The 15,982-nt window shown below is 40.6% G+C and overlaps 1 long non-coding RNA gene across 2 annotated transcripts; it reads right to left on the reverse strand.

Moving 5' to 3' along the window:
- Positions 1-12,579: 12,579 nt before the first annotated feature.
- LOC311082354 lies at positions 12,580-15,649 on the reverse strand. 2 transcript variants are annotated; one of them, XR_014606115.1, is made up of 9 exons: positions 15,253-15,649; positions 14,933-14,978; positions 14,557-14,661; positions 14,385-14,482; positions 14,152-14,263; positions 13,303-13,741; positions 13,051-13,188; positions 12,896-12,949; positions 12,580-12,781 (listed from the first exon to the last, which is right to left on the reverse strand). It is a non-coding gene; the product is annotated as an uncharacterized lncRNA (long non-coding RNA). The 2 variants fall into 2 exon arrangements; XR_014606116.1 differs by having other exon boundaries at positions 14,385-14,661.
- Positions 15,650-15,982: the final 333 nt, after the last annotated feature.

Genomic DNA, 15,982 nt, shown 5'->3' on the forward strand with positions numbered 1-15,982 from the left:
ATGGGAACAAATAAAAGTGAAGTACAAAAATATTCTAATGGTAATTTTTAGTTATATTATAGTCTCTTTTATGAAAGGCACTGTTAAATAAATGGTTGTCTGTTTATAAAAGCAATCAAGAAAAAGGCTGAGAAAAAAAAAAAGATCTTAGTAGCCTACACTGTATTTTTGCTGCATTAAATTAAGGCCGTATAGTCATTTCAGCTGTTAAATCTTGAGCAATGATGAATTGCTTTGACTTGTGGAAGTAAAAACTGATAAACTTATGTTAATGTAAAAATATGTATTGAAGAAGAGTTCAAAAAGAGTTATTGATCACATTTTTCCCAAGTGTAGTTCATTGTAATGACATTGTGTTTTCCTCTTTTGTGCACTTTTACATAATACACCAACACTTGTTAACTTAAGTGGACATTTTCTAACTTTCCAAAGGAAAGAAAGTATAAGACTTTGTAATGTCCATTTGTTTCCATTGCACTGGACAGTGAATAAACCCTCTCAGATAACTGTCATATGGAGGAACTAGCCTACCTGCAAGTGCATAAAGAACTTTACTTCATTTATACTTGTATGCTTTATGGCTGCAATATAAGTTTAAGGATTCCACATCTACAGAAAGGCCTACAGAAGAGTCTGCACAGACAGAGGAGACATAGGCCTACAGGTGGGCAGTGGATAGCCAACTTTTCCTTTTATTTGTTGCATGAGGCATGTGTCTAATATCTCTTGTTGCAGGCACTTGACCACTGGCTTTTCTTTACAAAGAACAATTGAAATAAAACTCAAGGAACTAAGCATATTTGTCTTTTATTAAACATTTAATGAAAAGTGTATTTTTTTTTTTTGGCAGTGTTGTGTAATATGGCACATGCAAATGCAACAATGTCACAGGCCCTGTCAGGTGTGCAACCCTCAGACTTTTCAGACACTGAAATCTTCCCTTTAGTTAGCCAAAGTTCATTTCATTGTGTGCCCTTGTCCTGGCTAGAGCTGCATTGTAACTGGTTTGGGTCAGGGAATGGGGTCTTAAAACACCTGTCTGCAGGCAGGAACATGTCATAATCACCTATGAAGAAATGCAGTTCTGTTAGGATCAGCATAAGTGTATGTAATACAGTGAGCTTGATATTTAATTGTGGAACTTTCCTTACCACTTTCAAATAATGTGCATAAATGTGAATCTCTGAAAATTCTTAAGTCATACACAGATCCTGACCATTTTGCTTTCACATTTGTGATATGGAAGATTTGTCAACTGCCTTTTTTTTATTTGATATAATATTATTAATCTGGAATATTAAGAATCACAATAGTAACTGGGCTGCACATTTACATTGTGAACCCCCTTTCTGTTCACATAATCCCCTTCATTGAGGCCTTGATGGCAGTCTAGCCTATACGCCTGAGTGACATACTGTAATCAGCATGGTCATGATCGCATGATCTTCATAAAAAAATATTTAAATAGTCTAATAAATAGTAGGCTATAGTCTAATAAATAAATAAAAATAAAAAGCTGCTTAAAAAAACTGATTTACATTGGGTCTTCAGTGGCTTGGAAATGCCACAAAAAAACACAAAAAACTAAAACTGTTTTTTAAACCTAAAAGCGCCAGGTAAACTCCGAATGACACGACAAACAGCACTTTCCATCAAGTTCTCCGCATCTCCAATAGTGTAAAGGAAAGAGCCACTCGCAATTAATCTTAGGGTACAGTTTGTGCTGTAGTTAAAGCCCGACTCCGACAAGTCGAAAATAAATGTGCGTTTCCAACAAATTAATAATGTAAACGACAATCTCATGAGTCACGAGGAAAAAAAATATATATCAGAAAGTGCACTATCGCACTGCGCTGGACTTCCCGTATCATCTCCGTTTATGAGCCGCAGTCTAATCCTGTTTACATGAAATAAGCCTGCTCCCGAGCAGGTTTAAGATTGCGCACCTGTTGCTATGACAGCAAGTCCAGGATGAGCGTCGAAGAACCAAACAATCCAAGATCATGCCAAATCGTCAACAATCAAATCCAGCTAACTGAGTTAGCGACGTACGAAGAACGGGCCCCTGGTGTTCATTATATTACATATTGTTGGAAACATTTGTGTGTGTGTGTATTCTGTGAATTTTAAAAAGCAATTTTAACCAGAAAAATCTAATTTATTCCCAATAAATTTTAGAACTATATTCCCTATAGTTTCTCTTGATATCAGTATGTTCACTTTTTTTTTCTTTCAGGGACCAGATGCCACTGAGTCCTGCTGACTTCAACATTCACATGAGTCTCTGTACATGAACATGGTAAAGTGAAAATCAAACACCTTGGAAATGAAAGGTACAATGTTTTTAGAAATGGCACAAAGGTCTCTGTCTTTAGTTCAGTGTGTTCAATAATGTGCTTTTTTGTCATTTGTTGTGTATATTTGGATTATGTTGTGTTGTAAATAAATCCAAACAATCAAAAAGCCAATCTTTTTTAAATCTCATTCTTTGTGCAAGGTTGCTCAGAATGATAGGGCCTGATAGCTCCTAAAATAGGGCCATTAGGGAGTGTGTTTGTCTTTCTCAGGTGTGAAAAGCTTACATATTAATGAGGTGATCACGTCCCTTCGCATAAAGCTTTCTCACACAAAACACGTCTTAGAAATTTTAAATCAATATATTGTCTTATCTGAATGAGCAGTTTCATGACCTTATTTCAGTGAATTTTTTTTTTTGTATTTTCATAAACCACGCATAAATGTCATTATCTCAAAACTACAAACTTTTACATATATGCTGCTGATATATTATTGTAGCAGAGTTTGTGCTGAATACAGTGTAATCAGACTTTAGCCATGAAAATGTCACAAGTAACAGAAATAAGCACAAATGTCAGAGCATGTCAGAACACCTCCAGGCCCAGAAAACACCTCAGACCCCAGAGGGTTAACATTGCTAAGAAAATTCCCGCTCCTCCGTGAGAGATACGTGACCGGTGCGTCTCACAGACAGTGCGTCTTTGACTGCAGCGCGTCCTGCTCATCAGTACTCACGCCACCGGCCTCGCCACAGTGAACATGATGAATGGCGACTGTAGAACGCAAAAGCCGAATCCCGGACATTTTGGGCGATCTCGAAATCCCAGGCAGACTTGTCACGGAGAATCACTAGTAGCATAGCCTTGTTGTTTAACTGCACGCTCTTACCGGTAGGTGTGGCTTGGGAGTGGCCTCCTAAGGCAGCGAAGCAAGTGCATTCTGGGAGTTGTTGTCTTTCATCCACATAAGCCAAAAATAAATTTTCTGGCTTTTCTCAGTCTAGAAAGCTCCAAATTCAAAAATAATTTCACATTTCTTCTACATAAATGACCCGTTTTAAATACACATTCATCTTTACACATACACATTCACATTCACCTCTCAAGTATACCTGACTTATATTTAGGCTGAATCCCAATTCTCTGTCTTACCCCTTCCCCTACCCCTACCCCTTCGTCTTACCCCTAGCCCTTGTCCCTCGAAACCGAGTGGTAAGCGCTAGGGTTGAAAACATACCCCTATGAAATGAGACGCCACTTGGTTACGTCATCATACATCATACTCCGGCGTCCCTGTGTGATACAGGACAGTATATTGTAACGAGTGGAAATAAGTATGGCCCCTTTAAGAGCTGCGCGCTCTCTGTTGAACGGGCTGTAATGGTATTGTGCCGTGCGACTCGAACAACCCCATGTATGTGGGTCATTTCTGTGTTGATGCTCATTATTCTTGCTTTGTTTTATTGAGTTACGCTGTGGAAGTCAAGGTGGAGCGTGTGGCAGACAGTTGCAGGAGTTTGATTTGTCAATAAATTGTGAGTGAATAATCGCCTCCGTGAGTCTGTCTGGCCTAATACTTCAGCTGCGAGCTATCCTTATTTTGTTTCCCTCCTAACACAACGCGTTACAATATGTAAAGCACGTATCTTTTTCCTGGACATGTCGCCTGGATTTCGGGATCACCCAAAATGTCCGGGATTCGGCTTTTGCTTTCTGCCGTCGCTATTCATTATGCACAGAGTGTTGTTTCAACCGGACTGAATTCATTCAAATCGGTGAATCTGAATGTAGTGTTTAACGTACATGAACGCTAAACAAGTGATCGGTTTATGTGCGTTTTAGCATTGCTTAAGTTAAATTCCTGTGTTTTCGTATCAGTCGGGATCCGTTTGAAGCTGAATACATGACCTGCAAAGCTGGCACATACGTGTCAGTGTCAAATAATGAAACGTTACACATAATGAATGGCGACTGTAGAAAACAAAAGCCGAATCCCGGACATTAGTCAGAGAAATGCGGGACTGATTGTGCAAACCAGCAATGTATCGTTAGCATAGCCTAGCGTAGCAGACCAGCGATTTTTAAAAACGTTTCAGTTAACAACATGGTTGCAAATATATATGTACATGACTGTGTAGAGTACAAAACACGACTGTCATAATTTTTCAATCAATCATTTAAGCCGAAAATGAGACTTTCTTGATGGTATGCCCGCCTTTGTTGCCGGTTGCGCAGTGCATTCTGGGTACCCCTTGGTTTCAAGTAAGCTCGCGAAAATTCTTGGTTTTAAGGGGTATCTACCCCTTCCCCTTAGCCCTACCCCTTGATCAAAATGAGAATTGGGATAGCCCTTACTCTCACGTGAACGTGCAAAACTAAGGGGAAGGGGTAAGGGGAAGGGGTAAGACAGAGAATTGGGATTCAGCCTTAGTCTATACTGTCTTGTTCTCAATATTTTGATATACTTAAAGTGTTATTAAAAGTCTAATTCTTGGCTTGTAGTTGTTTACTCTTTTGATTTAGTAGTATTTTAATTATTTTTTTCACATAGCTCTCATGCTCTCATAAACTTACATTGTTTGAAAATATTGATTTATAATGAAAACATATATGATCTTAGTTCTGAGTATGAGCATTTTTGTGTAGTCCATTTGTAGGGTATATAGAATATATAGAAGTAAGCATCCCTATCCCCTACTCAAAGGTAGAGCCTTGAAGTGGGGACTTTGAAGGGAGCAGGGCACTGGCGTGCCATTATGTATCTGTTTGGAACGCACTTGGTGAAGGTTCCCATAACAAGGCAGCACGGTGTCCATCAGCGGATTAGCTGTTCTTACCACAAAAATTTCTTATTATTGCTGTTAACATAACAGTTGCAAATAAATAAACATTTTATATTAATATGTTTTTAAAATGTGTTATACGTGTGTGTGTGTGTGTGTTTAGCTGGTTTAGGTCCGCAGTACTTGAGCGAGCTCTTAACGCATTATAGTCCTTCACGTCTATTGCGATCTCAAAATTCAGGCCAGTTGATAATACCCAGAATATCAAAATCGACTGCTGGCGGTAGATCCTTTCCCTATTTAGCACCAAAACTTTGGAACAGTCTTCCTACCATTGTCCGGGAAGCAGACACACTCTGTCAGTTCAAAGCAAGATTAAAGACACATCTCTTTGACCTAGCATTCACATAATACATTATAGACTTCTATAATTCAATGTTAGGCTGCATAGATTAGGTCAGCTGGAACCGGGAACACTTCCCATAAATCCTGATGTACTCGTTACATCATAAGAAGAATGGCATCTACGCTAATTTTAGTGTCTTTTGGCGCTTTTCCACTACACAGTACCAGCTCGCCTCGGCTCGACTCGGCTCTGTTTGGTTTTCCACTGTGTAAAAGTTGTACCTGTACCGGCTTCCAGGTACTTTTTTTCGTACCACCTCCGGCGAGGTTCCAAGCGAGCTGAGGCGATACTAAAATGTGACGTGAAAACACAGCAGACTGCTGATTGGTCAGAGAGAATCGTCACTATTCACTGCGTCATCATTGCACGCGCCAGCAATAGTATCCAGAATAACCCCGCCATTTTTAAAAAGTTTGGCCAGAGATTGCGTGATATATCCAATCCATTACATATTATGGCAACTCGGAAGAATACGCCGTGGTCAAACGAGGAGGTGCAGACTTTCCTTTGTTTGGTTGCCGAAGAAAGGATCCAGCGAGAGCTTGATGGGGCAACGAGGAACGAAAAAGTATACCAAGAAATCTCCGAACTGCTGTCCACACATGCCTACAACAGGACTTTCCAGCAATGTAGGGAAAAGTTAAAAAAACTGAAAAGTGACTACAGAGCTGTAAAGGACCACAACGGCCGCAGTGGTTCAAACCGAAAAAGCTGGAAGTGGTACGAACAGATGGACGGTATCTACGGCCATAGACCGGCGAGCAACGGGAGGGAGGGTGGACTTGACTCGGCCACCAGTTTGCTGGAGTCGCTGATGGAGGAGGATGGTAAGTGTTTTAAGTTTACATTACATTAACCCTGTAGCTAGGCACTCTCTGCGTGAGAGTTTTGTTTTCTGTAGGCTGGCTTTTGGAAAGCTGAAGCTCACTTATAACAACGAACACTGTAAACTTGTGTCGCAGATAACAATTGCTGCTAGCTCTAACGTTAACTAGTTGCTAGCTGCCATTGCTATTTCATAGTGTGTTGACTTTTGTATGATCTTTCTATTCAAGATTCCTTTTCGACGAGCGAGAATGCTTCATTGTCTCCCACTGATGCCACGTTGGCATCGGCACCGGCATCAACAACGGCGCCAGAACCAACAACGGTACCAGAACCAGTCGTACCATCGACTCCCACACGATCAGCAGCATCAACACCGAGACCCGCAGCAGCGTCGACACCGGCAACCGGTTAGTATAATAGGAGAAAATGTAAACCCTTCTAGCCTGTTGTCTGTGAATCTATACACGCTTATTAATATATAATTAATATGAATCATTAATCGTATCAATAACTCATTAATATATAATATATTATTATTAATATAACGTAAACTTACTTGCATAACAACAGGAAGCATTCCCAGTTATGGGAATCAAGGATTCATTAATAAACCTGTTCAGTATTTTTATAACTTTCCAGATGTACACAGTGTACACCTTTACTGTACACATGGTAATTTAAAGTTGACATTTACTAATAAATAGTGGGCTCAGATGTTAAGTCGTTATATTGTTAGATTCTATATATGTAATAGTAAGTTGTGGGCTTTTATGTATGTATTTTTTATCTTTTTATGTCTTTTTTTATGTAGCAGATGTAATGATAATACATGTGAACAATTTAAAACACACACAACCTGTGAATGAAACGTGAGTTGTCTGTTTTTCTTTATTGTAACTCATTCATGGTAATTCTTTTTTGTCCAGGACAGAGGAAACGACGGAGGGAACAGGAGCATCTCACTGTCCTAAGGGAGATGCAGACATCTGATGTCGAGCAGATGGAGTTGAACCGGGCACAACGGGAGCGCCATTTACAGATGGCACTCGATGATGCAGCACAGGCAAGAGAACTAGAAGCGGCTTTGAGGAGGGAGGAGATTGCTGCAATGTCGTCCTTCAACCAGGCCTTTCTGGGAACCCTGAGCCAGCTTGTACAGGCACTGAACCGACGGGACGCTGTTCCACCACCCCTGGACTGAAACCCCAGTTTGCTCATTTGAACCTCATGTTTGCACTACATGTAACATATATATATATATATATATATATATATATATTGTGTGTGTGAATTTATATTTATATTATAGTTCTTTCTATTTGTGTGTGTGTGTTTAAATAAAACCTTTTTGAAACTTATTACAAAAGTGTCATTTTTGATGGGTTGCTTTTTTTACAAGGATTTGACCATGTATTTTCAGATGTTATACTGTGATTATCTTTAAAAATGTTGTCTCTGCTGTTTTTTTTTTAAAGGTTATGTATTTATTTCTTAGCAATTAAAGTAACGCATCAGACCCTCTCGTACATCCCTGCCCTCCTCCTCTACACCCTGTGCCACTGCCACCACAGGCTCTGCTGCTGCAGGTGCATCCCAGTCATTGTCATAGTCCTCTCCATGACTCTCGCAAAGGTTATGCAAAGCACAGCAAGTAAGAATCATAGATTTCACGATTGTAACATCACAGTCATTTCTTTTCATGAGACAACGCCACCTTCCCTTCAGTCTACCAAAAGCGTTTTCAACCACGACCCGTGCTCGACATATCTTCTTGTTGTAGATCTGCTGTTCTGCTGTCAGCCGTCCAGTGTCAGTGAATGGTTTTATGAGCCAGTTCTGCAGGGGATAGGCAGAATCTCCCAGGATGTAGTAGGCAACATTCACCCCACCAATATTCCTGGTGTAAGCTGGAAAGAGGTTGCCACGGCCGGCCAACTCCCACAATGTGGACAGTCTTAAAACACGGGCATCGTGCAAGCTGCCAGGCAGTCCTGCAAACACGTTCCAGAACAGTCCTTTTCCATCTACAACACCTTGAAGGATGATGGAGTGCCAGCCTTTACGGTTGAAATAGTCACAGTGGTACTCCTGTGGTGCCAAAATGGGTATGTGTGACCCATCAATTGCACCAACACACTGCGGGAGCCCCCATCTGTTTTCAATGTAGGCAGCCATTTCTTCAAACTTCTCCTGGTCTGGGAAACGAATTTGTTCAGGAACCAACAAAATTTCTGCAGCAGCAGTGAACTCTTGAACACACCGGCAAACAGTTGTTATGCTTACTCCGAAAAGATGACCGACAGTTCTGTACTCCGAACCGGTCGCAAGCTTCCATAGTGCGATGGCCACTCTCTTCTTTAGAGGAACACACTTGCGGAAGCTTGTGTCCTGTCTCTCCATCACTGGACGCAGTTTGTTATACAAGTATATAAATGTTTCTTCGGACATTCTGAAGTTCTGAACCCACTGCGCGTTTGTGAAACCGGGAACAATAACATCCCACCACTCGGTAGCTCGGTTGAAAGCCCAAACAGACGGTCTGCCGCGGCGACTTTGCAAAGCGAAACAGATCTGAAACATATAAAGCATACACATTTTAGTACGTAATACTGGTAGCTATAAAGTTGATCAAATACTTTGTATATAGTATAGTGTTTACACATAAGCAAACGTTAGCTACGTTAGCATAACTTACCCTCTTGCGTCGGCTTTGAACAAACGGATTTGTCTCGTAGTCTGAACTCTGTAGTAATTCCCAAACTCTCCTGTTTTTTTCAGCAGTGTTTCGTTTTGCTGCCCTCAGCCTCTCCTGAAACAACGTTTGTCTTCTTGCTGTGAGAAACAGCCACATCCCGAGGATCAAAAACAACATGCACTCGATTTCCTCCATTGTCCTGTGTGTGTGGGTAGCGGGTGTGTGTCGCGTAGAAGATTACGTCACGGCAGTTTCCTGCAGCGTCGCTATGACAACCAGGTACTATTGTGGAGGTACTATCTGCAATGGAAAACGGAGCGAAAAGCGAGCCGAGCCGAGGCGAGTCGAGCCGAGTCGAGTCGAGTCGAGCTGGTACTGGTAATGGAAAAGCGCCATTTGTTTATCCCAAGGTTTTCTGGCAGTCTGCCGGATCCAGGCCGTATCCAGATCTGACGAAGGACCTTCGCCTGGACCCGATGACAACGCAGTGCTGAAGTGCCAACTAGTCTCTCCCTATGGAGGATCCCTTTACCACTCTACAGATAAAGCGTTTTCAGGAAATTCGTTTCACTTTTGTACCCTCTTTCTTATGGCTTCCAATGAACAATGAATGAAGGGAAGTCACCAGGTCTTTCTTTAACATTCCCTCCCTCCATATTCTCCCTGCCTGTTCAAGCAGTTCATGGTCCTCCTCCCATGACCAAACCTTTCCTTGTTTGGGCACTGGGAAATTAGAAGCTATAGGTGGATGGGCCATATTCTGATCTCCTGCTGCACCCATTTCCAATGAAGCTGACGTACTCGTTGTAATCATCACTTCCCGGATGGTACCAGGCGGCTCCCGCTTCAGTCCTTGGAATCTCTTCCTCAGAGCCTCCTTTGAACGGTGGGGAAGGAATGCAGATACCATGATTAGATAGTCTTTTTTCATCATGCCCCCCTTCCATTCTCTATCCACAATCTCATATAGCATGAGATCCTCATCCTCGTCCCAGGCCTTACGCTTGGTCTTAAGCAGCCTGATTCTTTCCTCATTCACTTCCAGAGGGTGACAATGATGTTGATGCATGCCTAAGCTTCTCAGCGTAGGAAATATCATCTGACAGTCTCTACATGTGCTGGTTTCTCTCTGAACAGACATGGCTGATTTTGCTTCACTTGCCCTTCTCCCTTCGCTGCTTTCCTGTAGACCAGAGGGCCCAGGATTTCTCTTTATTTCTTTGATACGATAACCAGCAAAAGTCCCCAGAAGGTAATCCCCTGTATTGAATTATACGTTTATCTCTGTAAAGCTGCTTTGAAACAATCTACATTGTTAAAAGCGCTTTATAAATGAAGATGACTTGACTTGACGTGTGTGTGTGAGAGAGAGAGAGAGAGAATTTCTTTGCTCTCAACTTTAAAACTTGACATCTCATTTTTGGACCATGCATTCCCTAACATATTTCTTACCTATGAAACTTATTTAAACATGACAAAAATATGTGAAATATATCACAAACAAAAACACAACTTGAATCGCTTTGTTTGTAAGTCAACTTGAACGTAAGACTTGGCTTTTCTTGCCAAGACAAAGCTGAGATCAAACCCCCTGCAATAAAACAACAACACACCCCTGGAGGGAAAACGTGAGAGAAAGAGCACAGGACACCACCTTGTCCAAACTTATCTCCTTGCTTATCTGTGCAACCACTCTCTGCCGACTCCCTTCCTGTTTCCCTGATTAAAGTCACTGAGAATTTCTGTATAGTTTTTTCCTTTCATGTTTTTTTTTTTTTTTTGCAGCATTCAGGTGTTGATATAAAAAAATACTTGAAGCTAGAATAAAATGTTTTTTGTTGTTTTTTAAGCAGAGGCTCTGTTTTTACTTTTGGTATATTATATGTTCAGATATTCATACAACAAAATAGTCTGGAGCCATAAAAGTTGTGAAAATGATTTAAAAAAAACACTGGCACTGGCAAAAAACCCCACAATTTTCTTATTTCTTAGGCTCCACTGACTATTCTTGTGTAAGTCTGCCCGTGTGTAACTTCTTTCCGTTAAGTTATGTGCACATCTTGGACACACCTAGACAAAACAAGAACTAGGCCTTGGACACTTATACACTGGCAAGCAAACAGGAACTCAAGACACACACATCCATATGAACATCTGACCTTTCTTGTCATTATATTTCTTAATATGCCATATATGGTAGAGGTTGAACTTTGAGTTCTATGATTTGGATGTACTGGATTTCGTGAATGATTCTGCTTTATCTTGTGTATAAACATGACTCTTTGTAGAGGAGTTTTGACTAATGTGCTGATTAGGTGATTGTGCTCGCCCCAGGGTGTCAATCAAAACACATCACAGGATTCAGAATCTTCTCATATTTACTTTGTATTAGTGTGTATATGTGCAGTCTGAATAAACAAATGAATAACACAGTATTCATACATAATAATATACATGTCATTCTACATCCAATTCAATTCTTAGGGTTTGGACTGCACTACCGAAATTAACTGCTAATGAGGATTGTGAATTTTCCGTGTCTCTGAGAAAACTCTGAGTAATCATCATATATCGGCAGGGTTGCAGAAAATACGACAAATACTATTAACTTGACACTCATTAAAGGTGTTAATATTACACTAAGTAACCACAAGCAAGGAATAGGTGGGACGTCTCCCTGAAATTCACACCACTGTCGGGGCACGTCCAGACGAGCGCAGGAGTGCAGGTTTCAGCTCAAAATTCTGTCCAGAGGCTGAGAACTGGACGTCCCACGTACAACCTATCCCATTAAAAAAATTAGGCTTTTCGTGGACAGTGGAATTTGGAGGTTCTGAAGGCTGCAAATCGCTCAGGGGGGGCCCAAAGAGTAACGTAAAAGTGATATTTAATTCATTTTATAAATTTTTAATCAATCATGGTATCAAAATATAAAACAGATCCCACCTGTAACTTATTTGACAGTGTTCCTGTAAGCTGTCCATGGACAGTTCAATTTTATGCAAATTATTCATAATTAATGGCTGTAATGTATATCAGTGTGTTGTGTTGTGTCCCCTGTGTGGTGTACAGTAGGTTTCACCACATAAAAGCACTGTAGTTATGAAATATGACCTTTTAATGTAATGTCAACGGACAACCTAGAGGGGCTCTGTCAAATAAGTTACTAACTGACCTTCACCACATTGTGTGAAATTTCCAAATCGTTAAAGGAATTCAAACGCTGAAAATGTCTAAGTCGAAAACAACATCCCACCTGTAACTTATTTGACAGGGTCTCTGTAAGCTGTCCGTGGTCAATGCATTAATAGGACATAATTCATAATTATAAATGTTTTATTAAGGAAAAGCAATGGGTCAATACACAGGAAACACCATATAACAAGTTTATGTACATTTCAGCTCATGAAAATGATGAATATGCATACAAATGCATTGTCCACGGAAAGCCTATCTGGATCATGTCAAATAAGCTATAGTTGGTATGTTTTGGTGAAATAGATGAGACAGACAAAAACGTAATTTAAAAAAATTTAATTGTTGAACCATGATTTACAAACGTTGATTTTCCTTGATTTCTAAAAGTACAAAATTACAGTAAAACAGAACATAGAACAGTAAAACAAGATATTTACAATATATAAAATGCAATAAATATAAAACTCTGAAAATATTTTAACTATATACATTTATAAATGTACAGAAAAAATTATTTACAAATTAATTAGGTCACTGAGGTCAACAGTGCAGAGGTCTGTGCTTTCCTGCAGAACTTGGCAAATGAAAAAAGGAAAAGGGAAACAAAGAACAATAATTAAACAAAAAAATAAATACCACAACAACAAAACTTTGTTTCATGCATGTAAACTTATCACCTATTACTTACCTTGTGGACCTGAAGACATCTGTTGATCCTCAGCAACCAGCTTGAATAAATCATCTAAGAAGCACAAGAAAAAGTTAATATTTTTTTTCTTAATGTCCTGTTCATGGAAAAAACAATACAGTCCAAGTTTAAACAATTGTTCACCTGATACCTACCTAGGCTTTGAACTTCCTGCTGGGGCTCAATGTCATCCAGAAGAAGGTCTACAATAAAAACTTGTATAAACAATATAGCATAATTACATGTTGATCACTTACCCAGAAAGCTTGGAGCACCTTCCATTTCAAACTCCTCTACAATAAACATGCACACACACACACACACACACAAACAGACTCAATAGTATGTTCAACATCTTGTAAAAAAATATGTTATATTCCCATTGCAAAAAATCATTCAAAACCTACCCAGCAGTTGGAGGGGCTCTCTGAAGGTTGTGGCTCCTTTAGGGACATCCAGAGCTGACAGGACTGGAGGGTCTGGTTATTGACGGTCCCGTAGATTTTGAAGTTGTTCCTTGGCAACCTTCAATTCTAACTCCTTTGTCAACAACTTGACCCGTTTTCCCTGAAGAGAGAGTTTTATTTTTTAAATGAATTCACAAAAACAAGTATGCTAGTTTGAGATACTTACTGTCAGCTCTGGATGGCCCCATTTAAAGTGGCGCTCCACATTGTCATAAACGATGCCATACTCGGGACACCTGAGGTTCCTAAGCTTTATCCGCCCCCTTGCCAGTCGCAGCAACACCTTTCTCTCCTCCGTGTCCTCAATTTTATGCTGCGAGCTCAGGTGGTGCCTCAAATGAATTATCTTGGCCGGGCACAGTGGACAAGTCAGTAGCATCTTTAAAAAATGGAAACAAAGTTAGTTCACACAGGTGGGCACAGTAAGGGCCTGTTACTTTATTCTCTACAGTAAAAGACCTGGGTGTTATACTAGACTGCAACCTGTCTTTTGAAAATCATATTTCATATGTTACAAGAACCGCCTTTTTCCACCTTAGAAACATTCTCTTCCCTGCGCTGCATAAGCAAAACTCAGTCAATCACCAGTATTACAAGATTATTGTAGCACAGGTTAAGGACATATCATCTGCCATATCAAAACAACAGAAAGTTATGCTTGTGCACCCTATGCTGTATTTAAAATATCTTCCTAAAATTTAAGAAAATAGTGGCGCATGATTTTAGATATTTTAACTCTTAATTCATTTCATCAGGCTGTAATATTCATTAAAAAATAAACAAATACACCTTCTAAACTACTTCGCACTTTGTCCCTGATCTGTGCACGCCTTTAAAATGCATCGGCCAGTGTAAACCAGGATGTACAGTCAAGCTCATCGATTAGTTCTTTGGGAGGATCCTAGAGGAAGGAATTGAAACATAAATGATTTGTTTTCTTTTAGTGACATGCACAATGCCATGATAGGAAGAGAGAAAAAAAAACAAGTGCTAGCCAACATCTACGAAACCATTTTACTTACCTTCAGAAAGTTCTCTGCATAGAGTAACACAAACATGCCGCATTCAGAGGTGTTTCCTTGCTATCTGGGTACCCGCACTTTCAGGGCTGGCATAGAATCTGCAGAAAATAAATGGGGCTTTTTTCTTGTGTTTTTCCACATTTCTGTTAAGTAACTGAAAGACAAAAACAACCTTATTAGTCCGTCCATTCCTCGTGTTCAGATGCAGCGAGAGAAAGGCCTCATCTTTGTCGTCCTCCTTGTCTGATGCCCCAAAAGAGACGAGACTGGCCGTTCGCTGTGAACAGGACATTGGTGAACCAGTAAATAATTCAAATTCGATCGGGGAGAAAGAGAAAGAAAAGGAACAGAAACAAGGAAAGAAAATCAAAGAGAAAAGAACACCAAGGACAAGAGGGCCCCTCAGAAATACCAAACCTGGTGGCAGCCAAACAGAAAATACCGAACTGCCAGTCCCTAAACTCCAGACAGAGGCGAGGACCCAGACTTTTGGTATTTATGAGAGACAGAAACACACTCAAAAAAAAGTACGAGAACTGGTCCCTTACCCCCAAGAAACCAATCCTCTTCTTAGGAGCTTTGAATCTCGCAAACCTACCAAAAATAGAGAACGACAAGATCCAAATAGTAAGCTACCCAGGGGGCAAAAATGGAACATGCTTACCACTTTCTGAAAAATAAAACAACACCAAACCCGGAGGTACAGATTGTGATCCTTAATTTAGGACTAAATAATCGGGAGCAAGGAAGGCAGTAATTTTCTTTCAACTAATAAATTACGACCAAAAACTAGCAAAACATGCCAAAGAAAATTTGGACTTCCTCAACGACATTTTCAAACAAAAAACTCAACGTGTCCAACTCTTACCGCCAAAATCTTTCCACACAATACAGGACCACATCCACTGGACCAGGGAAACAGGAGAGGCCATGGCAAAACACTGGTTAGAGTTCCTGAAAATATATAAGGACAACAAAAAATCAAGTCAAGAGGAGTCTAAAACCAAGAAACAAAGAAATAAAATAAGAAACAACGAGAAATAAAGACTGAATATCCTTTCTAAAAAAATAATTAAGAAAAACAACAACGAAAAAAACAACAACAAAAAATATAAATATATATACGCTCGCTGAGAGGGGCGCTGGTCTGCCTGTGTGAACAGGACCGGCAAGGGGGTTTCTCTGGGAGAGAGCGAGGCATGCGGGGATTGGGCCGGTGTGTGCTCGCTCGTAACCGTCCGCTCTGGCATCCTTTGTGCGTGGAGTTTCTTTTTGCGAGGCTCGAGCAAAGGGAAAGGAGTGGATGTGGGGTCGTCGTCAGCGAAACTGGCCAGTCGAGCCTGCGGTGTAGAGAGTGCTATCTCATCACACCCCGGGCAGCCGCCCGTAGAGAGTGCAGCTTCCGCGTGGTCACGGCCTAGGCAAGAAGCGCAGAGGATGTGGCGATCTCCACCGAAGAGCGGGCCTCTGCACGAGGCACAGGAGACTCAAGGATTTGGAACAACGCTTGAAATCTGCTCTTTTAGAAAAGAGAGTTGCAACGGCAAACACTCTAGTTTTTGAAAAACGATATAGCGTGCCGGATGGCACAGCAGAAC

Source organism: Abramis brama (assembly GCF_963993115.1).
Source record: "Abramis brama genome assembly, chromosome: 4".
Taxonomy (NCBI): Eukaryota; Metazoa; Chordata; class Actinopteri; order Cypriniformes; family Leuciscidae; genus Abramis; species Abramis brama.